The sequence below is a fragment of the Notamacropus eugenii genome, chromosome 2 (assembly GCF_028372415.1).
Source record: "Notamacropus eugenii isolate mMacEug1 chromosome 2, mMacEug1.pri_v2, whole genome shotgun sequence".
Lineage (NCBI taxonomy): Eukaryota > Metazoa > Chordata > Mammalia > Diprotodontia > Macropodidae > Notamacropus > Notamacropus eugenii.
This window is the reverse complement of record NC_092873.1, coordinates 420,569,088-420,593,159: the sequence shown is the minus strand read 5'-3', so window position 1 is coordinate 420,593,159 and position 24,072 is coordinate 420,569,088. Positions and strand designations below refer to the sequence as shown.

Genomic DNA, 24,072 nt, shown 5'->3' with positions numbered 1-24,072 from the left:
AGAACTCATTATCTTTTTTCTTGAAACCCAAACCTTTTATGAACTTCCCTATTATCTTCCTTTCAGTCTCTAAGGTTCCTAAATGGTGTCATATTCAGTTCGTCACTCTCAATCACTACATACAATCAATCAGCTGCCAAAGTTTGCCATTTCTACATCTCTCATGTCTATGTCCCATCTTTTCCACTCGTGTAGTCCACATCACCTCTCTCTTGAACTAATGGAATAACCTACTTGGTTTCTATGCCTCAAGTTCTCATCACTCCAATCCACCCCCAAGAAGCCAAGAAAGCAGTTTTCCTAAGAGCAGAATACATCATGTCATCTTCTTGCTCAATAAATTCCAGTGGCTTGAGGATAAAATATAAACTCCTCCATCTGGCATATAAATATCTTACAACCTGGCGCCTTCATAGATTTCCAGTCTTACACATTACTCTACCATCTAGCTATACTGGCCCATTTGATATTCCATGTACCCTACAATCCCCTTGTATTCTTTGTGCCTTTGGACAGACTGTTCTTTATGTCTAGTTTGTATTTCTTCCCACTCTCACTTCTTTAAATTCTTAGTCTCCGAGATTTAGCTTAAACAAAATCTTCTACGTAGAACCTTTCCCTATCCCCTTAGTTGCTATTACAATTCCTCCCCAAACTATTTATTCTTTATATATTATGCATGTACTCATAAATGTACATGTTGTCTATATTTGAATACAAGCTCCTTGAGCGTTAGGACTATGATTTTTGTCTTTGTATCCTCAGCTGCTTAGCACAGTGCCTAGAATATGGTAATAAATGCTCATTGACTGATTACTTGATTGGCAATGAACTACATAGAAAAAAATAATCAAATCTAGGTAAATAGGAAAGAGTATAAAGAAAAAATTGATAAGTGTCAAGGATAGGGCCCTCAGGCATTTAAGGAAGGTTTCCTACAATTTTTTTCCCCTCATTTTACAACCAGAAACCTATTCCCGTATGTTTGACCTTACTATAATCAATTTCATATTAATGATTGTAGAATAAAGACTTAAAAAACTCTGTTTAGTCTCTCTAGTTTCCCCAATTAGGTAAATCAGAATCTAAACAAATTAACGTAGACTGGAATCTTACATTTTGTTTGTTTAAAACACTTTTGCTTTCTCTGAATGTAATAGTAATGTCCCTTATGTAGTTCCCAAAACCCAGGTTAACTCTTTCCGCTGAAAGGAGTATCCAACATCCCAAACATCAAGTTGAGTGAATGGAAATCCAGAAATAGAGCCCTATAGATCAATACATTTGACTGAGAAAGCGTTTGTATTCTCAGGGGTAGAGATCACTGTGTTTCTAAGTGGATCAGAGATATGATCCATGGCTACTGTGAATGGAATGGAAACTAGATGCCATCAGAGGGAGATACAAGGGCTAATGTGGTGAGGTAATGTGGTAAAGAATACAACAGTCAAAAGAATGAAATGCTGTCCTGAAGAATCTTAAAATAAGCTCCAACTCGCATCCTGATCCTCCGAAGGAGAAAAAGGGAAAGGGCATGATTTCAGCATTAAAAATGTTTGGATCAAGGGAGAAGAGTGAACTTTTACTTCCTTTGCCTACTAGCTGAAGTTACACCCTGAGAACTTAGAGAGTTATCTCAGCATGTTTTGCTAGGAATATAATAAGCAAAAGATTGCTGACATCTTCCTGGTTTGGTGGGAGGGAGGTCAGAATGCTGACTCTTCACACTGAGAGATATCCAGCAGAGGTGGCACTGATACATGCACTGACTGGACAATTCTGAGAAGGCTGCTGAGGCACAATTTTGAAGCCAAAATGCCTGGGAAATGGTCCACGTAAAGGGTTTCTGCACACGCTAGGCACACTGCAGTAGCCTTCATCGCTGAGCGCAATTCAGCATCCTGTCAATCAAATGTCCTCCAGATGATGAAACGTAGACACTCACTGTTGCCCTTGCCTGGGACCAAAGGAGGTCGTATAGGATTGAAAATGACTGATATTTGAAACCTTCTCAAATGAGGTACATCAATTTCTTAAGATCAAGGATTTATCGAGGAATTTCTCCCTTCCTGGATAATTAACTTCTACAGAAAATAACTGGATTTTGAAAAAGCCTAAGATTTCATGTGTAAGTTTACTTTATGCAAGTCTCTAGAGAGGGATCAATCATCTGTGCTCCCAATGCTTTTAAAACTTCTTTATGTGCTTTTGATTGGGCAAGGCACCTCCCCAGATCGTTCAGTTTGGGTCATAGAGAATCCACTATTATAAACTCTCCCTCGAGTTCCTTCCTTGGGGAAGGGTAATGTCAACAGCTTATTATCAAACTGTCATATGATTTTCTGCTTATACCCAGCAACTATTCTACTGCACTAGTGGAGGATTCAGAGTAGACTAGTAAGGCATTATTCCAATTTTTTATATTAAGCTCAGAAGATTTTGACAAAGGCAAGATGGCATACTTCAAAACACACTGAGGAAGTTTTTAACCACAAAGTCAATTTCTTTTCTTTGAGGCAAGATGATTTGTTTTAGGAGTTGAGTTGTGAATTTTCTGGATGCCTACTTTATCTTGCTTTATTGACTTCTGGAGGACAAGTACAATTATTACTGATCAATGTTTCATAGTATTGTCCGATAATTCCCCTTGTTTCTAGAAAAGCAATACAAAATCACAATTCCATAGCCATTCAATATTTATTCCATATTATCAAGGAAGAAGGCCATTTTCTGAGTTCTTGTTGACCTTTTCCTTTGATTTGGTGACTTACAGGTGCCTAGTACTGAAAATATAAATATATTTGCTAATATATATTTCTCAGTGAGATGATATAGCATAGATGATGACTGAAATCACTCCTCAGCTGAAATTGTAAAATATCCCTTTGTCTTCCAGCTGGGACACTTATCAAAAGGCCATGGGCATACAGATTATAATGTGGTCCTAAAACAAAATGTCACTCTTTACTAGGCTTGGCTTTAATTGCATTAGATGGAAAACATAGCATGCATACCCAATATAAGATTCTGTAAGAACTTGAAGGCACGAAGATTATTAGGACATGTTCAGTTTGTACCGATTGTTCTTGTTGGCCTACATGAAGCAACTGCTGTTATAAAATAATCTTGTACTCAGACTTTTTAAATCCAAACTATAAGCCAAATTATCTTCCTTCAAGTCATATACTACTGCCAATAATAGCTACCATTTATAAGGAACTTTAAGGTTTTTAAAGCACTTTACAAACATTATCTCATTTTGTCCTCACAGCAACCTAGAGGTAGGTGCTATTATTATCTCCAATATACACATGAAGACCTAGCTCTTCTCCTCCATACTACAAAAGTCACCCTTTTCTCATATCACAATAATCAATGCTTTTTATGAACAAAGAGGTAACAAAAATCTTCTGCATTTCTATCCCAATTCATCAGTTATTAATATTTCCTTTTTGGTACTAGCATTAACTTTCTTTGAGACATATATGAAAAACATACTTAAGGTCTTGCCCTGTTGACAGCTATATCTTGGATCTGACTTATTGAAGCTGCTGAGATGAGTACTGTGTCAGTGTCCTTGAGAGAATGATAGCAGTCCTGTGGTCAGAGCTCTACTCAGCCTTTCCTCAAAATGTCTTACTCCCACATCAAAGATGGTACATATTAGTGAACCTGCTTGAAAAAGCTTTTCTATGCCAGGAAATTTCAACCTGTGAGGTTCTCTCACTCTGGCATACTGCACAAACACCAAAAATGAACTGTACTGTTTTTAAAAATAGAAATCTTCCCCAAGGCATTGATTTTTTTATGCCTATATCCTAGGTATGCGAAACAGTCTATTTACTTTTCCCTGAAACCCTAAAGTATTACCTTCTAGGAAAGAAGAAATAATAGAGAATAATTGCACTATTTTATTTGGGGAAAAAGCTAACATATGGGTATCAAGGCCAAAAATATGGATTCCGTGATAAAACATATGGACATCCATATGGAAAAAAAAAGGTTTCCTGGACAGAAACTCTGCTGTTGCATTTTTTATCCCTATATGTATGGTACATTTTCCCCCTTCTGCTGAACAACGCTGTCTTCCAATAGATTATAATGTTATAAATTCACATGCAAATTTCACAAAATGCTCCACTGTTATCATCTTTATTAGATTTTTTTATTCTCCTAATCCCTTTCATCACTTAATAGCTCAAAAAGTAATGGATTTTCGGTAAAAAGGAGAGGCTTATTACAATCAATCCTGTTGCTGTATCTCTCTTTGACGCTCAACTAATGAAACTTATTTTTCTCTAGAACCTCAATAGGAAATTCTTTCCTTAGAAAAAAGAAATGTTCATAATAGGTGGCTGACTTATATTACTGATTATAGAATCTTTCTCTGTTTCAGATAGTCATTCTAAGTGTGGTAACTGCCATGAACGACTCTCACTTCATCCAGTTCTATTCCAGAGAGGGATGCAGAAATAGTGATGTTGTCATCACAAATTTGGGGCAAATTTAGCAATCAGCCTTCAGTAAAGTTTCCTAGATGCTCAACTACTGAAAGGTGGTGTCCTTCACTGACAGGTTAAATGAAAAAAAAAAAGATTCTAGAGTGAACAGGAGATACTAGAGTAGGAAAAAAAACCTCATGATTAAAAATGGTGTCATTTCAATCAGGATTCGCTGTTGGTTTATTAAAGTCATATAAAGGCATCTCCTCTTACTGCAGTCTCCTTAGAAAGCCTCATGGGTAACATCCAGATAAATGCTGAAAATATTGTACATCAGCTATAAATATGACCCAGGAAAGAAGTCCCAACTTCCCAGGATTGCCCAAAAAGGAAGGAGACCTTCTCTGTTGGTGATCTGTTTACTTTGCAGTTAACAAAGGTTAAGGGGGACCTTTCTGAATTTTTCCCTTGGGGTCCAGAATTTAAACAAGAGCCCTGCCAGGTACCTTCTATCCTGAGGGTTCCCTAAGGGCTTTATAAAAAATGTATAAATTACTACCACCAGGGGAAGGTAAAGCTGGGGCCTATTTGAGAGAAAGGGCAATAGGGAAACTTTAGTTATGATAACTAAAGGTTATAAAGGAATACTTTAACTTCTTCCATTCCCCTTAAGCAGGAGGTGGGAGTTTAAAAACTCAAAAAGGATGTGTAGGTTGGAAGACTGGGACGGATACACACACAGAGACACAAACACAAACAAGTATATTACAAGCTTTTTTAATTCTTTGAGTCACTTTGGATTTATTAAAGAGCAAGAGACTGAAAAAAATTAAATTTAATAATAATAGCTAACCTTCATATAATGCTTACTACGTACTAGGCATTGTAATAAGTGCTTTACAATTTTTATCTCATTTGATCCTTACAACAATCCTGACGGATAGATGCTATTATTATCCCCATTTTACAGATGGGGAAACTGACATGTGTTAAGTGATTTGCCCAAGATCATACAGTTAGTGTCTGAATTCAGGTTTTCTGACTCAACTTTGCCACCTAATCATATCTATTTGGTTTAAATGGCCAAATCACTCTATAGAGTCAATCTCTCTCTCTCTCTCTCTCTCTCTCTCTCTCTCTCTCTCTCTCTCTCTCTCTGTCTCTCTCTCTCAACACCTTAAACCCAGTCACTCTGAAGCTCATAGATTGGACCACAATAGGTCCCAGCCCAAGCACCATGTAACAGTTCTATTCTGGGCTCTCCTGGCTTTGAGTGAATGTCAATGGTAGCTGTTTCTCTTTGGAACAACAACCCTGACAGTCTTCCCCTCCCAGCTTAATTTTTTTCCCTATTTTTCTAATTAAAGGGTCCATCCCTTGACTCCCTTCTTAAAAAGGCCTATTCACTGAATGGGCCTTACCTCATTCTAAGTAAGTACCTGAAAAGTCCTTAGCCTAAAAGGGCCAGGGTTTCCCATTGCTTCTGGACCATCTCCAGTCATCCTTATGAATATCTGGTCACTGAATCCAGATGGCTCTGGAGGAGAAAGGGAGGCTGGTGATCTTGCCCAGCCCTCCCTCTCTCAAATCAAAGTCAACTGCAAATCATGTCATCATCTCCCTGATGTCATGATCCTCTTCGAAAATGAAGGACAAACATAATAATAACACTATAACAGATTTTAGCTATCACAGTGAGCACATCTGAAGAATTAAATATTTTTCCCATTGTTATGTGCTTAAGGGAGGAATCCAAGTCCAACAACATCTTTTAATTCTTTGCATCCGTGTCTGGGAATGGACTTACAAATTTCATTTATCTTGCTATGTTGGGCTTTTTTTTATGACTAAATATTAGCTGCAGTAAAAATAAGAAGTTAAGGCATGATACTGATAATCATATCACAAAATGTTATAGCCAAAGACTAATAAAAGTTAAGTGGCAAAGAAAATGACTAAAGGGGGGGACTAAAACAAGGCATTCGGAACTGTGACCTGGATAAGCTTCTTGTCCAATGATTACACCTAAAGGACGAATTTGAGGAATGTCGGCCAGCTTTACAGTTACGCTACAAGATACCAATGTGGCAAAATGTAGGAATAAAAGATAATCAGGATTTTCCAGAATTTGAATGCAAAACGCTTTACTGGATTTAAAAAAAAAATTCTATGACGAGAAATTGAAACCAAAATATGGAGCATAGGAGAAACCATCCCATGATATTGGTCTGCTTCAATTTTTTGACCTAATAAACCATCAAATAAGATAATATGTATAATCCTTAGTAAACTGTAAAGCACTATATATCCATGCTAGCTACTCTTTCATTTGATTCAAACTGTAGCAAAGACTGAGATGTCAACTTGAATACGTTGTTTCCATCATAATATATGATCTGCTTGACAAAGCCAGGCTAACTACAGTTTCCTAATCTCTACCTCTGTACTCCATTAAGCAGACTCAGAGAACCTGAGGACTCTGGGTCTTGAAAAGTCAAGTGCCCTACATCCAAAGGCTTCTTTTCCTTAAAGGCCCTGGGTCATAGGCCCCTGGGTCAGGTAATTTGCACTGCTAACATCAAGGAAGAGTCTGCCTGAATCAACACGACTGACAGAGGAGTCTAGTCTGCCAATTCCTATGGTAGCCTGAGCTCATCATGTGTATTTACACAGCCCCTCAATCAAACTCTTGTGTATAGTGAGCTGTGTTTATTACCCTTGGCTTAGGTTTAATATGTCTTTTAAGTTTGCTTTTTTTTTTCCAGAGTAAAAAAAAAGCAAAGATTAAGATTTGAAGGCTATTTGAGCTATGGCGTTCACCCCCCAACCCCCAGTCTTTTCTAAGAAGAAGGAGGCAAGAGCTGGGGGGATGGAGGGGGTGGTAAACTATTACTTGCCAAAGCAGCCCATGTTCACATACAGAGTTCGGTCAAGTGGTCAGGAGCAGAGCTGATGTTAATTAGCAATGAAATGAGGAATGAACCAGCATTAGCCCTGAGACTAATCAATGGGAAAATCACTCCAAGCAGGCAGCTTTAATGAAGTACTGTACAGCTGTTTATTTTTAGTCAGTTTTAGCCTGACAACAAAATCTCTATTAATTAAATTTTTTTTTCTAAAATATATCTTTTAAAAGTCTGGGTACAGCTCTGATTTATTTAGTTATTTGTTACATCTTTATTATATCTACCAATACCTGTCTCTAGCAATTAATAGGCCAAATTTAGAAAGTTAAGTGGCTTCAAAAGGCTGTACTTATACTGGAAAATGTGATTGTCTTCCTCAGGTATATTTTTCGTGCCTATATTGCTTTTAAAAATCCTTTTAAAATCTTTTAAACAATTTCTTGTTACATTTTTTAAAGTCCTCTGTAGAACATATCCTGTTGTCTAGATTAGAAAAACAAAAGGTGCCTGGCATTTATTTCCAAACATTGATGGAAACATTTCTAAACACTTTTTGTCTTACATTATCTACTTTTAAAAATACATATCATTAATTTCAAAGTAGGTGCACAAAGCTTAATGAACATTCATCAGTCTTTTTAAGAGGCAGCTAGGTAGCACAATAGATAGAGGATTGAAGTCAGGAGGACCTGAGATCAAATCCAGCCTCACACACTTACTGGCGGTGTGATCCTGGGCAAGTCACTTACCTTCTGCTTGTCTCAGTTTCCATCTATAAAAGGGGACAGTAATACTACCTACTTCCCATAGCCGTTGTGAGGATCAAAAGAGATATTTGTAAAGCACTGTGGAAATCTTAAAGCACTATGTAAATGCTAGCTGTTATTATTACATGTTTTGATAAATAATGACATATATCATGATCAAAAAACCTAGGAAATAGAAACAAAAGAGATCTCAAGTATATATGAAACTTTTCTCTTTACCTCTTTCTTCAATGACTCCAAGTTGCATTATTCTGACTTTTATTTAAACTTATTTTTCAGTGTTTCTAAGGGATAAAAATGACATAAATTTTTTAAAAAGATTTTTTGGGTCTATATTGATGGGAAAGAAATGGGAGGGCCAGTTAAAATATCATAGTCCCCTCTGAGGAATTCTGGCTTTCTTTTAATCAGGAGCTACAATTATCCTTTGAAGGATATGAATATTCTTCCTTGACAAGACCTAAACAGAGTAGAGGGCTAAGATCAGTTCTCTGGCAGAGACAGGATTAAAGTCAATGTCCCTCCTGAAGACAAATATATTACAGAAAACATTCATTAAATGTGGTCTGACAAATGTTAATGAAATTTATTATATTGGGAGAGGAGAGAGCAAAAAAATCAAAGAAAGGAGATCATACTATACTGGGAAGCTTATTTTTAAATAAACTTGGAAGCTGGCAATTTCTCACTACTAGGCTAAAGTCAAGGGTCTAAATAATGTGGCAACAAGACCCAACTGACTACTGCCATTAGGAACAAGATCTTTATTCTGTCTCAAATTAGTGATTTCAAGATCTCAAGTATATATGAAACTTTTCTCTTTCCCCTTTTGCATCACACTTTGGATTTTTTAAACTTTTAAAAAATCATTTCTAAGGGATAAAAAATTTTGAAAGACTTGATTAAGGCCTATTATTTATTTTCTTGATCAAGGGCTAAATATAATAGGAGCAAATTTTCCTCATAGAAGAAGTGGATTTTAAAGTTTGCTCATTCCTAAAAAAAACCCCAAAAACCCTACAAGGCTAAACTTTCAACAGATCCGAAATTCAGTTTATTACTATCATTTGGGGAGAAGGAATTGGGTCATGTCAAAGGAAGCAGCTCCTTTATACTTAGAATGAACTACATGATTTAGGTTCATGGCAATGTTTCAGACCTACTTGGTATAAAACAAACCGTCTTGGAAAAAAACAGACCCGGTACTCAATGCCAACCTGGGGAAACAACACCATCCAGGTAATCCCCTTTATAGACCGATTTGATAGCTCATGGAAATCTAAACAAAAGCACAAAGCTATGGAACACCAACAGCTGGTTTGGAAATTGCCGCAGATTGTTAGGAAGAGCTGCAAACTAGAGATAGGCAATGAAAAGGTTAGAAATGATAGTTAAAAAAAGACAAATTACTCCAAAGACCATATTCTTTAAATCGTTGAAGCAAAACATGTTTATTCGATTTGTTTGTATGCCTATTACAAAAATGCTACTTTGGGATTCTAGGAACCCAGTCTGTCAATTTTTCAGTTTCTGCACTTTCATGGTTGCTTAGAGCTGCTTAATGCAAATACACTTCCAATAAGAGATTTCATGCCCCTAAATTACACCCAGTTAAAGGCGAATGAAAATGTAAGGTAAATAACTATAATCAGCCATATTATCTTTCTCTTGGCACCTCTCACTTTACAGGCATATTTAAAGGCATCTCTGGGGTCCTATCCTTTTTAACAAGCAGCAGCGTATTTCCTGGAATATTACTTAAGATGCTGTGCTGTGAACATTACACAGGTTAAAATGTTACCTAGAGACCCAGAAAGAATTGCATCTGTTGCAGAGCCATGCTTGTTGCCATGTTGGGGAACATCGGAGAAGATGAAAGGACATTTTCCATGGCAGGAGACTAAGAGAGTTTAAGATGGGCTTTCATGTTTGCTTCTGCTGTCATCAGTGGCGGGAGAATGTGAGGTCTGTCAAGTAACTCTAGAAAGACATGGAAGAGGTAGAAGTGGGGTTTGGAGAGCAGGAGCCTAGCCCTAGACCATACACAAATTAATTGTTTCCAGAGCTGCCAAATAGAGGCTGCATGAATGTGCAGTGTCTGTACCCTACCTTGCTTTTTAAAAGGGCTTGGGATGCTGCACATCATTTTTGTTGAGCTCTCCTTTCTTAGGGTGATAAGAGCATAAGCACTGAAAAAAAAAGTTAATGAATGCAATTCACAAAAGCCTTAGTTACAGCCCATTTACATAGGCTTTTCCCAGCAAAGTGTAAAACGATGAGATATAATCAAACCTCCAAGTGCAAGATCAGCAAGGGAGCAGAAACGGGTGGGGTGGGGATAGAGAGCAAGAGGCAAAGTGAATGAAGTTCTTTCAAGGCTCAGATGTGTCAAATAACCTTAATTCATCCCAAATAAAAGATGTTACTATTAACAGTCATTTTAGGGTCATATTACCTCAGTTCACAAAAAATAATTCCCTTTTCTTTTGGTATGAGTTGAAGAATGCATTCATTTAATTGTTTATTTGATTTTTTAAAAAGTGAAATAGATTTCCCTCCTGTGCCCCACCCCTAACTCCAACAATCACTACTAAACTTAGTATGGTTATCACCGGACACAGGGTTCAAATTTCCCTAGTATCACCGGGCATGTTTATTTCCTTATACAATCCAAGAGATTTACTATTCATCTTTAGTCACTCCTTAAAAAAATCATTAAAATTGGGGGGGGCTCCATAAACTAATCTACTAGTACCCCAAGGAGGGAAAAACATTCTCTTTTCTTTAGCTGAATTATAAGTCATTTGCAAGTGAAGAACACTGCTAAAGATGATGGTTCAGTTCCAAGATAAACTCCCAGGTAAGTCACGATGTTGCTGAAATTTCACATTAATAATACTATTGAACCTAGCCATATAAATAGCAGACTTTCTATGGGAAAATGCATTCTAACTTTCAATTTATGCAACATGATTGTATCCCTACCAGCTTCAGCTCTGTGGTAAGAGGAGACTGAACCACTGACACCAAGGCTTCCCTTTACCCTAGAAGAGAGTGTTACTAGCCTGACTTTAATCTGATGGATTTAGAGGGCAAGAGAATAGTTCTGAAAGGGGATACAACAGTCAGGAATAAAGATTTTGGAATCTGGAGGAAGAGGAAGGAGACAAGGGTTTTCTTTTTTCTTTTCTTTTCTTTTCTTTTTTTTTTTTTTGTGGGGAGAAGCACACATTTTCCGTATAAGGCTTTCTACGTTCAGAATCTTGAAGTCAAAGATTGCTCATAAAAGGCAATGAAAGGTTAATAAACTTTCCTAGGACTTTGGACAAGTTAGTGCCAGAACTGAGAATCAAATTCAGCTGAACCCTGTGGCTTAGTTCACACTAGGTTTAACCATAAACTAGCTCCAATTTATTTACTCTCATTTTGCTTCCACATGAGTCCTTAACCACATTCATTAGTAGCACTCCCAGGTATATCTGAAATATATTGTCTTAAGGAATATTCTCATTAACTCTGGATTGTAACATGTAATGTGAACAGTATTTCTGTTACTTATAACCCTTAAGCTATTATTTAACAGAGGCAGATTTATGACAGTGGGCTTTTAATTTTGCTCCTTAACTCACTGTTTTTATCCTTGAAAAGCAAATCATCTAAAGCCATCTAAACAGGTGAGAGTTATCAGCTTCCCTCTGATGAATGCCACTGAGAAGGAAAGCAGGTAACCTATTTCTTTTTCTAGATTCCAGGGGATGTCTTCTGAATTGCCACTATAAATGAGCTAGGGCTGAAGCTGTAGGACTGTGAACTCTACTGGTGACCTATCATTCTTTTGTGTGCACACACAACTATGCCTACTTCATACACTGAGAGCTTACAAGGAGGCAGGAAAATTTTGTCTTTACCATAAGAAGATCAATGAGAATGGCAGAAGTCAGTGAATCCATCCAGAAGATTGGAGAGGCTAGTAGTCACAGTTGCCTAAAATATGTCAGGACCCTGAATGCAGATATTTTGGGGGCAAAAACTTATTACTTTATCAACTGAGGTCAATGCAAGAGTATTTGACCTAACTTGTTTATGGGAAATGCACTTTCTACTTAGGACTTTTTCCTACCATCTCTTCTATCCTTCCCATATGGCATGGAAGTCTTGCCTAGCACAGTCTATTTTTATTTTCTCTTCTGAATTAGAAGTCATTAAGCACCCAAACTTCCTCATTAGATCTAAGGAATAAGACACATAAGAGTCCCATAAGTATTCTTTTCACTCAATTCCAGCCCTTAATAATCAAAAGATATCAAAAAATGTCAAAGGAAAGAAACTAGTTTATCCCCAGCAATGCAGCAGTGTCTTCCAGCTGACAGCCCACAGTTCTAGATACTTGAGTGTTACATCAGAGACATACAAAGATCTCAATACTTACATGTCAATATATCAGGCTTGTTGATTCATTTGGGAGGAACAGTCATTGTCTACTCAAGCTCACATTCAAAATCTTGACATCTTAAAGTTTCCTAAGTTATGGAACTGAGCATAATTACATTGTGTGTATGTGCACACACGTGTGTGTGTGTGTGTATATGTAGTCTGAAATACTTTAGTTTGGGTCTCTTAAAAAGAATTCTGACAGTACACAAAGGAGTCAGAACTTTACAAAATTTTAACAACATAAAGCTTTGTATATGATCTCCTTCTCTCCTCCCTTTCCCCCCATTCCACAAATACAAAATTCATCAAAAGATCTATGTTGTGACTAATGGCCCCAAGTCATAATGGCTTTGATGCTTTAAGGAGAAAAAGAAGGGAAGGCTATATAATGGAACTCTAAACCTAGGCAGCTTCTCTTCAGGTACACTAGGAGCTCCCAGGTAATCATAATTCATTTGCTATATCTCTATACTTTAAATATCAAAGTGTACACTGGAAAGAGCTCCACGAACACTTAACTATATCCCAGACTCATAGAGCTCAAATAATAACTCTAAGAATAGTATAAGTTGGAAGTATATTAAAGGTGTTGTGTTGCAAATGAAATAAATTTCTAGAATGTTTATTCTTACAGCTCAAATTTAACAATCACCAGTTTATTGATCCAAAACAAAAGAAACAAATAACAAAAATAACAAACAAAAACTAGGCTTATAAATGGCAGTAAGCCAGAGCTAGACTACACAAAACCATATTTAATTCACCAATACCACATTTCCTGGGTTCTACTTCCTGATTCTATGATTAGGCTATGACAACATAGCCTGTGAGGTTCCTTCTAACTTTAAAATTCTGTGAATTAAGCCCACAGAAGTGCATTTGGAACAGAGAGAGCAAAGGGATGGATTGGGATGGTAAAGAAATGGCCTCTTTCTTGTGCATAGGGAAAAAGAGAAAGCCAAGAACTGTAAGGTTTCAATAACCTCAAGTCCAGTGGTGTCAAATAGAAATGGAGACCACTAAGGCATAAATATGGGGTGCATAGTCTCCTTGGTTTAAGGGGGGAAAAGCTATGGCTTTTACCACCACTTATATAGTTTTCTTTCAGAGTCCCAAAGATATTTAGCATTCTCCTCACTCAAATGGCTCTCTGATCTCACCTATTTGGATGTTCCTTCCTGTGATGCAGATCACAAATGATGTATACTCGCCCATCCTGTGCCTCTCAGGACAGTTAGATGGCACGGTAGATAGATCACTGGGCTTGGAATCAGGAAGACTCACATTCATAAATTCAAATGCAGCCTCAGACACTTACTAGCTGTGTGACCCTGATTGAGTCACTTAACTCTGTTTGCTTCAGTTTCCTCATCTGTAAAATAAGCTGGAGAAGGAAATAGCAAACCATTCTAGTATCTCTGCCCCACCCCCCCCTCCAAAAACAAACCCAGATGGGGTCATGAAGAATCACACATGACTGAACAAAAAATCTTATACAACTCTTGTTCACATCCTCCCATAAATCTGCCACAGAAAGTGTATTCAATATACTGGGGGCATTCCACAACTTATACTGACATTGTAAGAATGTCAATGAAGCTCACAGGCTGTCTGCATATATTTCCCTACTCTGGCTATATGACCAGCTTGTCTCACTTTTTGACCAAACATTGATTTGATGACATCCTTTATTCCAAATCTTCTTTGCAGCTGATTGCCAAATGATGAAGCAGGCTCACACCTACCACCTTTCACACATGGGTTACACTAACTGTCACGTAGGTTTCTTTCTGACTGTCACGTAGGTTTCTTTCTGACTGTCAGATTCTCTGATACTGTGATTTCATTTTCAGCAAGGGAAATTTAGATTGGAATGCACTTTAAGTAGTGGAGTATTCTATCAATGTGAACTCTGTATTGTTGTCACTTGGGGTATCACCGTGGTGAATGCTTTTCAACTGGTGGGTCTCTCAACAGAAAAGTGGATGGCATTAGGGATGGAGAGGAGTAGATTTCCCCCTCTCTCTGACCATCTCCAGCTGCTGGGGATGATCTCAACATCCCTGCTCAGAGCTGAAGCATGAAATGAGGAAATTAGAGAAGGTTCTTGAGAGATTTAAATTGTACTTAGGAAGAAAGTCTTCTCTTTACTAGACTAAATAAAAAATAAATGCAAAGAACTTCATCAGCCAAAAGTCATTCCAGTCACAACTAGCTATGGAATATTGTCATTCAACAAATAAACACTTATGAATACCAATTGTAATACAGAACCTAGGACTAGATGCCAACTTCATGGCACAAATTTTTATTTCTATAAAAGTATCTATATATAATAGTATTCTTTTTTATATACTTCAAGAAATGTGACAAATTATTTATTTGGTCTTTAATTTTACTATCTCTGTATATTACTTTATCAATATCTGTGTAAATGACCTCTCAGACCATAGAAGACTGGAATATAATATATGCTACTGTGTGATAAGTGCCATATCACATCACTATGGAGCCTATGGTGCCTGAAGTACCCTTCCATCAGCTGTGTGACCAAGAGAGGTCATGACCTCTTTTAGTCTATACTTTCTCATCTATAAAATGGAGATAATAATACCTGTAATATTTCCTTTTACAAGGTTGTTCTGAGGCTTAGGGGAGAAAAGGAATCCAAACTACAAAAGGCTATATATAAAACATCAGTTATTGTTGTTCAAATACATTTATGCAAAAGGAAGCCTATGACTGTTGGAGTAGGGAGGGCAAAGGGAAAAGGTGGTACCAGTTTAAAGCAATATTTTATTCCTGATCTTCCATTTACCATACTAGAGGGAACAGCAGGGAACAGAACATTGAAAGTATAGCTGTTGTCTTATTAGGAGACTGTAAGCTTCTGGAAGGCAGGGAATTATCTAAACTTTATATCTCCTCCAAGACTAAGCACAGTACTCTGAAAAAAAAGTGACATTAATGGTAACAGATCTTATCAATATAGCACTGAGGTATTTAATAAATGTTTCTTGTTTTATACCATCAAAATTCCTTCTAAGGTGATTTGAACTAGTATATTTGGGAAACAGCTCAGTGATTCTTCAGAGAGAAAAGTCCACCCAGGAAAAATGAGAAGCATCTTGGAGAAGACAGGTTGAATTCATTTAAGAGTTAGGATATTTCTGCTCAGGTCTTTAGGTTTGGGGGATTACAGATGTCTTAATTAAATTAGAGATCAGTACTAAGCTTATTATTTATTGGTACAAGGAACTCTAAGGTGAAGAAACACCCACCACCAGTACAGTTTGGCAGTTCCTCTGCAACTTATAGTCCTAGAGAGTTGCCTAGAGCCACTGAGAGATTAAGTGACTTGTCCAGGGTTGTACAGCTAATATGTGTTTGAGAAGGGACATGAATCTAGGTGATCCAGGTTTAGAGATCAGGTCTCTGTCAACTAAGTCATGCTGGCTCATAACTTAAACTGCATTGAATACCAATCTACCCCAAAGTGCACAATGTCACTATTCTCCTAAACAGAGAAAACATTTCACTATCAGTCACTAATTATTTTACAAAAAAATTACCCCAGGTAAATTTGCATGAGATCAAATTTTGTTGCTTGAACTTGGGGATTTGTTTGTAGGAGGAAGAGAGTTGAGAGGAGATAAGGAGACAGGAGGAAAAAGAGGAAGAAGAGGAAAAGGGAGAGGACAAAGCAAATGCAAATACCTTGAGGATCTAATGTAGCATTCAAAATCATTTTCCATCATCAGTAGAATTTAATTCTTCAATTCTTTTGATGAGTATACCCTACATATGTATATTTCTATAGGTATATTTCTCACAGATCTTTTATACTACAATTTATATGCTTGAAAACATCCACCTGCAGACTAACATGACTATTACAGAGTAGATGAAGTGCAAATTAGAAGAGACAACTGGCTTAATCCTAACTTTTATTCAACTTTAGTTTACATGCTATGTTCTCTATTCTTTAAATTCAATGTAAGAATATTAAATAGTCAAGAAAATGCATACTAATTGTCCTTTATAAACAGCAACAGTTTCCTTTTTTCCTTAAAAATATTATCCCCCCTCCTATATTTCTTCCCTCCCCTTTATTTTTTCATCTTTCTTGGGAACTGCTAAATTGAAAAAGGAATTTTGGTTTTACTTATCAGTAAGAGCTCAAGAAGTCCTAGGGAGGGCAGCAGCCCAGACAACACAGATGCAGGTTCTAAACAGTGAAGCCTAGAACACTGCTTCATGTGAACCACCTCCCTCCCACTTCGTCCCCCACATTCCGCACAGCTGCTACAGCAGAACGATTATTAGGTTGCAAGGATTTTTGAAACACAAATGAGTTTTATGTGGCATTATATGCCCCCCAAATTTTCAAGCAGGAATGGAGATTTAGAGTTTTATGTCACTGCAAAGACCCCGGAGAATAAAAGGTTTCTAAAATCCTAATATGCAGCAGAGAAGAGATATAGAATTGGGCTATTTGCAAATGAATTGTCATTCTCTTCCCCTTCCCCCATAATTTCTTCATCTATAATGAAATTAGCAGCTATCCACTCAACCAGTTAAGAAACATTTATTAAGCACGTACTGTGTGTCAAACATTGTGCAAAAGCCACAACACAGTAAATTATCTGCGACAATGCTACTTCTGATATGGTTTTGAGAAGATCATCTCCTTACATAAAGGAAATTTTCATTAATTCAGAATTCAATAATTCATAATTTGTGATAATTCCACTTGACTTGAAGTTCACTTTGTAAATTCTATAAGCATAGATATAACGGGGATCTTGCAAATGCAGTGACCTCATAGGGGATTCTGGGATGATGGCTTCTGGGAGAATCATGATGACATGAAAAGGAAATGACTTGGAGAGTCCATTGTGCATATGTACATATTCTGTAACTCCAGTTAGTTAGCTGGGTTTGGGAAGATGCTTTTTTAACTGAGTAGCCAGAACTTTTAGCACTTTGATAAAGGTCTGAATCAATTCTGGCCAGCTGATTCCCAACCAGATGAGAGGGTGTGGTGACTCCTTTCACTCATGGCCTCTATAACATGAACGACCTTCAGGCCTTCCTCTCTTCTAAGGTTGTATAGCCCTGTATCAGCAGGGACCCCGGCGTACACAGGAGGGCCTGCTGTACAAGTGCTTAGTTCTGCTTTTCTAAAAGGAAAGGCAACTTTTGAGGGGTCAACAATCACTTTAATCAAGTGCATCTTAATTCAGGAGAAAAAAGTCAGCACCTTGAACTTCAGAGGAAAAACAAACAGAAATTATAAGCAGAAATTACAAATAGAACGACCACTACACAGGGCTTCCAACAGTCTGACCATAGACAATACATACGTCATTAGCAGAGAGAAGCACCAGCATCTAGGTTTTCAAAGCCAGAGTCTTCTTAAAATGACTGCCCAGAGTTTCATGTGGCACACAAACCTTCTTCCAAAAAATTAAGTCCCAAAGCAAAACCTCACCTCAAAAGGTGTCTGAGGCCTAGTAATGGGTGGGGAAGACCTTTAACTCTCCCCCCCCCATTAATGCTACATTAATCTTACAAGCCCCCAAGAAATAGGCCAGAGTTCTTGACTTTTTCATTCATTCTTTTCCATGCTAGGTATATAGAGTGAAGTCTCTAAACACAGGAGAGCAAATCACAGGTATCTAGAAGTCAAAATCCAAGCCAGGTATTGCTGCCAGCCCAGAGTCAATGCTCCAAGGAACCAAAGGACCCTTAGGAATGACTTTCTGAGCCCATATCAACAGAAGCTGATATAAGGATTCAACCAGCAGAAACGGGAACTTGGTAGGACCAATACTATTTAGCAACTGTGCTAAACTTTAAGCCTAATTCCTCAGAGACTGAGGTGTACAGAGGAGAGAATGCTCCAAAAGTATTAGGGGAAATGCTTGTATATTTGTTCTTGCTATAGCTATGAGGTAAATATGTCTTTGTTAAAGGCAACTAACAAGTGTTCAAATGGAAGAGGTGGGGTAATCACGAGTTCCTAAAATGGTGGGGGACACAGCAGGTGGCTTAAACTAATGAGAGAGAGAGAGAGAGAGAGAGAGAGAGAGAGAGAGAGAGAGAGAGAGAGAGAGAGAGAGAGAGAGAAATAGAGAGAGAGAGAAAATATATAAGGAGGAAGGGAGGGTGAGAAAGAAAGATACCCCACAAATCCCTCATGGGGTCTGGGAGAAAGGTCCAGAGCATAACTGTCACACAAGGGACTTGTTTAATCTACTTAAGGAAACAACTGTGTGTGTTTTAAGGATAGAAGAACAGTAGGTGCAATTAGATGCTAATTAGAAATGGCTTTGATTTGTTCATTAAGGCAGAGTTAAACTTTTACTTTAATATTCAATGAACTATTCCATTCAATGTAACTATTGAAATGAATTCTATTAAGCAACTACTATGTGTAAGCCACTATCCTAGGAAGTTTTTCTTCAAAGATGAAAACAACACAGTCCCAGATCTCAAAGGCATTTAGGATCTAATAAGGGAAAGAAGGGCAGGAAAGAAAGACATGTTTTCAAATAGATATGACTGTAATAAGGACCCAGTAGGGGTCTAGACAAATTGGTATACAAGATGAGGCTTTCTGGCAGCAGATAAAGGGAAATAGTTCAGGAAGGGGGTAGCACTTAAGCTGGACCTTGAAAGAAGAGGAAGATTTTAGCAGGCAGAATGTATCTCCGCCATGAAAGACTTCTTAGGCCTAGACATTAAAACAGAAGAGGGTAGACAAGTTCAGCAATCCAGTTTATTTGCTAGGGTTAAAAAAATGCTTTTTATTAGCACAAGAAGCCTTAGTCACAATATTTATATTTGAAAGTCCTAAAACTGCATGTCTTTCAAAAATCTGCAATTTGAACTTTTCACTAATTCAGACTGGCTTTCACTCCGGGTCTTAAATATATTTCCAAGGTCTATAGGACTGAGGTTGTGAACTCATTGCTATTTATCCAATCTGACAGAATAACTGATTTGATCAAACTTGGTAAATGCAAATGAGTACAAGAACACATATATGTATATGTCTACGTGTATATATATATATATGTACACACACACATATACACATACACTCATATATGTATATATCCCAAACATCTGCACCTGGAGGGCCTTAGGAACATTCCAAAATGGAAAGAAGAAGAAGAAGAAGAACTGGCCAGAGAATGCAGGATATTTTTAGGACATTAATTCAGATCCTGGGAAGCCCATCCTGAACTACAGTGAGCTGCATCACTGGTGACTCATGCTACATAGACCATGATTACTTTGTCTTTTCTCAGTGAAAAAGGAGAGTAGGAAATATTGCTTCCATCGACCAGTGAAACTTGTCCTTAAATCACCATCTCCTGACTATTCTGTGGATTCTGTGATACCTTGCCTGGCACCTCTTCATTCAATGCTTATCATCCAACCCTCCTTACTACTTATTCCATAAAGTCCAAGTCAGACTTGTTCTCATAAAGATTAACACTCTAGAAACAAACTTATCTTAATGGAGAGATTATGACACACATTGGAGACCAACTTGAACAAAACTACTTCCTTAAATTTGGATATAAAAGAGAAAAGGGGAGAAAGCAAGAAGTCAGTATTCAATATTATACCACAAACCATGAAGTGAGAGATGACAAATTCTTCCTTACCCCTTCTTTCTTTTTTTTTCTTTAAGAGGAACAACCATGAGCCATCTCTTTTCCCTATACATGGAGGAAAAGAACTTCTATTTCAGGAATAAAATGAATCAACAAAACACCTGAGAAATTTTTCCTTCATAGAAGAGTCTTAACTTTTTTTTGTTGTCATAGACTCCTATCATAGTCTAGTGAAGCATATGAACCCCTTTGCAGAATATTTTTAAATGCAAAAATGAAATATATTATTGTATATGATACAAAGGAAATCAATTGTATACATACATATGCATGTACACACATACACCCAGTGTCCTAAAAGTCTTAATGTGGTGGGGGTTGCAAAAATCTTTAAACTTAATCTCCTAAGGCTTTAAACTGCACTAAGACTTTTGAAACATTCTGTGTTTGTGTTATATACACACAAAAATATAATGTATATATTGTGCATGTATACACATTATAAACATATACAGAGATCATATAGAGATACGTGTATGTGTGTATATATATATATGTACACACGTACACATAGTACGCATATACACACAGAGACATGAGTATGCATGTGTGTATTTTAGAGTAGGTTGTCCTATCTCACCTAGGCTGGAGAATGTAGATGCAAGTCCTGGACCCATCCCATCACTTGTAGTTATATGAAGTTTGAAGCAGGGACAGCTCACCCTTCCTTGGGCAATCTGCTGGCCTTGCACTCCTGAAGACTCACTATATTAAGACCAAACTGAATTCAGACACCCAGATACAAGCATGTACTACCACACCCAGCAAACCAACTATATTTAAAATATAGTAATTAAAATCTTTTTTGAAAATCAAATTCCTAGATCTCTGCTTTATAGCATCCAGCAACACAGTAGATACTTAAAGTCTTTTTTTTTTTTGTGGGTGGGTATGTATGTATTTATGTTTATGTGAACAGGTACACACACACACACACACGCGCGCGCATTAGTCTGGGTGTGTTCCTACTCAACCCAGAGAAGGTTGAGATAGAGCCTGTCATGTTAAGAGAATCTCCTACAGCTGGAACATTTTGAGTAGGTAGCACACTCCATGTTGTAAACTGCTCATGCAGCAGGACTGAGAAAAAGGCATCTCCTGGCCACCGGCTGTTCCTAACTCCAGGAAAATGAAAATACAGCATCTCCGCACCTGTTCACCTGATGGTGAAGGAAGGAAAAGCCATTACCGAGTGACAGGAGACAAAAAACCAAAATCCACTTCAGCAACTCATCCCAGCGCTGGTGATTAATCTCACACTCCCACAGCCTGATGCACATTAACCAGATAATTAATAATTTCTTTAGGGATTCCGGCTCGGCAACTGTTTTATCAACCTGCACAGCATTCGGAGGGGAGATGCTGCATTTGTGATCAAACTGCTGGAACCGAGAAACCGTTGTAGAGGAATGGCGGGCTGTGCTGCAGTTTGTGAGCCTGCTTCAAGATGAGCATGTGTGGTGCATGCTGGCCACGTTAATTCTCTTTCAGTATAGTTAGCTGCCTTGAACATCCAAGGAATAAGTTCTTCTCTTCCACCTTCTACCTCCTTCGTTGAACGATTGGATTTTCTTCTCAAAAGGACTCCCAAATATTATTAGACCATATTAAAGTCTTAGAGACATGTGGTTTGCCAGTGTGGATACAAATGACAATAAATGAGAGAGAAACCTCCCTGAAGTAGAATATATAAAAAAATAAAATAAATTGACATGTTGCCAGAACCCCGTAACCCAAGGCTTGCAACTAATTGGGAGAGCAGTATGATATTCCTTAGCATATTACAGTACTCGCTTTCAACTTTTTGCTGTTTCCTGTTCACAATCTTACTCTCAAGGACATAAGTCACAGAGAATCAAGATTACCCTGTCCAAATGCTCTGTACAAATTCATCACTCTAGCTGCATGTTAAAACTAGCCCATAGGAAAAAGTCTCCTTTTTTTCTTTTTTTTTATGAAGTTTTTAAGACTGTGACTAAAATCCCAAGGAGAATAATAAATCACAAGGAGTGCTATTTAAAAGGCTCAGCATTAAGCTTTCACCTTATTCATTTTCTCTTACAATGTGAAAAACACTTTATTGAAAATATTACTTTACATTTTCTCTGAAATTTATATTAAACGCTATACGGATAGAAAAGAAATGAGAATTCCATTCAACCTCACAGAATCATATTAGGATTTTTTGTGTTTGTGCTTCTCTAATAAACTTATGAATAATTTTTAAATGATAACTACTCTGATTGTTGTATATCCCTCTACTATAATACAAACTCCATGAGGGCAGAAGAATTTTATCATGTTCTCCTTCAGAACCCAGGATAATGTCCAGCACACAGTAATCATTTAATAATTATTTTTTAGTTGAATAGGGTCAACCCTTACTTACACAAATATAGATAATCTGGCCATGTAATCTCAGCACCTTTCACTGAGAGAGGAGCTGAGCAGCCAAATATGCTGGGTAACCATCTCATATGAACCACCAAACTGGGTCTGTTCAACAAGCTTACAATTCTGAAGAGATGAGCTTTATTCTCCCATGGAGATGCTGGAGAAAGCTTGTTTTTTGAGCAGTTTATACAGCAAAGAGTCTGAACAGACTTGAGCTTTGGGGCCAGATAAAGAAAACTGTACTGCATAAGGATCAGAAATTCAGGTTTGCTGAAACCTGAGCAGTAAAAGCACACATTATTACACTAAACTGAAAAAAAAAAACTATGAAAATACACATGTATCTGGAATCAAGGCTTTTTTCTCTCTCTCTTCTTCCTTCTCAAAATGGCCCGATGCCAAAGCAAACTCCATGAAGAGCCTTACAAAATGGAAATAGCATTTTAAAATAACTATAAACTATTTCAACCACTAATTGTTTTTAAGATTTCGATATATGCTACTAATTGAAAATGTGTAGCTCTTTCCATTCATTAGCTTTATTACAAGTGCTCCAATGAATTAAAGGAAAATCTGTCACAGACATCTTCCTTGAAACTTTCACTAACCTATGCTAACACATGCTTGGCACTACTGATATAATTCTCATTAATTCAGCAGAAGTCACCAGACTGAACAGAAGATGAGAATTTGGGGTTTATAATGAACAAGCCACCATCAATTCATGTATACATAACTCCATTATAATGTCAGTATCAGAAGACCAGGATAGCACTGCTTTCCACATTTAAAGTGAGACCAATTGTTCATCACTGATTACATGTAACAAGATTTTTCCTGTTATCAGATATCAGCTTATACTATACTGTTTGCTATAAAATTCATTATGCTGCATGCTGTAAGACACGTGAAAAAGGCAGGGCCATTACCTTCTCAGAGCTTATAATATTAAGTAGCACTTATGTGAAATCCAAAATACAGACAGGTATTTACTTCAACATATATATATGTGTATATATGTATATATATATACATATATACACATATATATATAGTGTCTTTAGCTATGCTTTATATGTAGCTGTCAGTTTTGTGATATTTGTCTTAGAAGTTCCAAGATGGCAGGTCAAAGATGATACCATCTATCATTAAAACTCTTTCTATCTTTTTTCTTTCTTCTTTTTTTTTACAAGCACTTAAGGAACCTATAATAGATCTACACACAGGGTCTTCAATGACTAATATCAAATATTAATTAAATTCCACAAATGTTTACTATGTACCTACTATTGGCTACTGTCTGAATTGTAATCTATAACCATGACTATCATTATAATTATTGCAAACCAAGAGGTGAACTTTCCTAAATTCTGCAATGTTATTATAGAATTTGTCTTCTCACTGTGCTAAGGAATGTGCTGGGGAACATTATTCGCTT

At 37.2% G+C, this 24,072-nt stretch overlaps 1 protein-coding gene across 4 annotated transcripts in view; it reads right to left on the bottom strand.

The window, feature by feature from the left end:
- Window positions 1-24,072, bottom strand: part of ESRRG (estrogen related receptor gamma) — a 686,396-nt gene that overhangs the window by 417,548 nt on the left and 244,776 nt on the right. The window lies entirely within an intron of this gene.